Here is a 2,761-nt window from a genome sequence, read left to right on the forward strand (position 1 = left end):
TATTGTTAGACATAAATATTGTTAAAAGCTTTTTGGTATGAAAACTAAAAACAAAAAAGTCTGTGACACTAAAACTAAACTAGGTTCCTGATAGATCAGATAAAATCGTAAAAGCCCTCTCTTTCATACTACTTTTTCGATACATAATCAAATGGTTTAAAAAACAAAAATTTGTATATCGAATTCGAAGTACCATGCTATTATTACTTAAGTATTTTTATGGCGAAGGTATAGTCTTCATATATATTCTCAAATAAAAGAATCATTGGCGCCAAGCGTGAGGGAATGCTAGACGTTTGGTAATTTCTCCTCCTGCCAAAAGAAAGGATCCCATTGAAGCGGCTAATGCCATACATATTGTCTGTATATCTGGTTGTACATATTGCATAGTATCATAAATAGCCATTCCGGGTATTATCCACCCACCCGGAGAATTTATAAACAGATACACATCTCTGTTATATTTTTCTATACCGAGAAATAGCAGAATGCCAATAAGTTGATTCGATAGTTCACTATCGACCTCTTGGCCTAAAAAAAGTAATCTTTCTCGATAAAGTCGATTGATTAGGATTTAATCTTATACCTTAAGAGCCGTACATGCACCTTTTGATGCATACGGTTCACTAAAAATCATATAAACAAAAAGGAATCAATGTGTCTATTTCAACCCTCTTTCCCTTTTCATAATGGACTCTTTCGAATTTTTAACGAAAAAAAATGTACTAAATTTATTGAACTAACTTCTCATTGATGTATTGCTTTCATCGAGATCGAACACAAATCACAATGTAATTTTCTTGTTTCTGAATGGACTTCCTCAATTCTTTTAGGTTTCTTTTCTACTCTAAGTAAGGATAAGGATCTGCCCGATTTTTATTTGCACATATAGGACAAATATTACAATACCATGTCTTTTTGTTACGACTTATCTCTTCTCTGAATTTATTATTTCATTTTTTCTGTAAAATATATGATATGATAGAAGTAGTAATTGTGGATATATTACCAATTGGTTTTTTTCTAAACAGAGTCTGGATACTTCGTTTTATTGGTCCAAGCAAGCCAACCATAAATTATTTTGAATTTCGAATAGTAATCTGGATACCCCCTCCAAAAAATAAAAAATCGATCGAATTGCACTTCATTACACTTCACGCTCCAAATTTTGGATGATTCAATCATTCTTTTTTGGTGGTGAAAGAGAGGATATCTCAATCGGGGGGGGAGAACGGGGAAATCCCGTATGACCAAATATATCTGACAAGTCGCACTATATATCAATCCAAGATGCATTTCCTTCTCCAGGACTTCGAAAGGTTACTTTTGGAACACCAATGGGCATAAAATAGAGAAAAAAAGAAAATAAAATAATATATTTAACTTTAGTGTGGAAACGTAAGAATGGGTTTATTGTGTTAAAAACAATTTGCTTTTATTATATTGTATTTTTTATAAATCATAAAAAAGGGAAGAGTAAAGATAAAGATAGAGTAAAGTTGTTACGAATGGGTCCTTGGGTGATAAACGAATATGTCTGCATTTACATATTTAAATACTCATAGAGAAAATTGTCAACCCCCCCTTCCCACCATTGCGTATTCTTACTTATCGGGTATAGAATAGATCTGCTTCTTCTTGTTCCTACAAATATGATTGTTCCACTATTACTAAACACTATTACTAAAAAACTAGAACAAACATTAATTCTTTCTCCGAGATAATCTACTAAAAGGTAAAAGGTGAGAATCCATAGTATAGTTTTTTCCAGTGCAATAAAGTTACATAGTGTCTATTTTTTGTTGATATAAGGGGTATTTTCATGGGTTTACCTTGGTATCGTGTTCATACTGTTGTATTAAATGATCCAGGCCGTTTGCTTTCTGTTCACATAATGCATACAGCTCTGGTTGCTGGTTGGGCTGGTTCGATGGCTCTATATGAATTAGCAGTTTTTGATCCCTCTGACCCTGTTCTTGATCCAATGTGGAGACAGGGTATGTTTGTTATACCCTTCATGACTCGTTTAGGAATAACCAATTCGTGGGGCGGTTGGAATATCACCGGGGGGACTATAACGAATCCGGGTATTTGGAGTTACGAAGGTGTGGCCGGAGCACATATTGTGTTTTCGGGCTTGTGCTTTTTAGCGGCTATCTGGCATTGGGTTTATTGGGATCTAGAAATTTTTTGTGATGAACGTACCGGAAAACCTTCTTTGGATTTGCCCAAAATTTTTGGAATTCATTTATTTCTTGCAGGAGTGGTTTGTTTTGGTTTTGGAGCATTTCATGTAACAGGATTGTACGGTCCTGGAATATGGGTGTCTGATCCTTATGGATTAACGGGAAGGGTACAATCCATAAATCCCGCATGGGGTGTGGAAGGTTTTGATCCTTTTGTTCCGGGGGGAATAGCTTCTCATCATATTGCAGCAGGAACATTGGGCATATTAGCGGGTCTTTTCCATCTTAGTGTGCGTCCACCGCAACGTCTATACAAAGGATTGCGTATGGGAAATATTGAAACCGTCCTTTCCAGCAGTATCGCTGCTGTCTTTTTTGCAGCTTTTGTTGTTGCTGGAACTATGTGGTATGGTTCAGCAACTACCCCCATTGAATTATTTGGTCCCACTCGTTATCAATGGGATCAAGGATACTTCCAGCAAGAAATATATCGAAGAGTTGGTGCTGGGCTAGCCGAAAATCAAGTTTATCAGAAGCTTGGTCTAAAATTCCTGAAAAATTAGCTTTTTATGATT

This window comes from Abrus precatorius, unplaced genomic scaffold (assembly GCF_003935025.1).
Source record: "Abrus precatorius isolate BTA unplaced genomic scaffold, Abrus_2018 Scaffold9, whole genome shotgun sequence".
NCBI classification, from domain to species: domain Eukaryota; kingdom Viridiplantae; phylum Streptophyta; class Magnoliopsida; order Fabales; family Fabaceae; genus Abrus; species Abrus precatorius.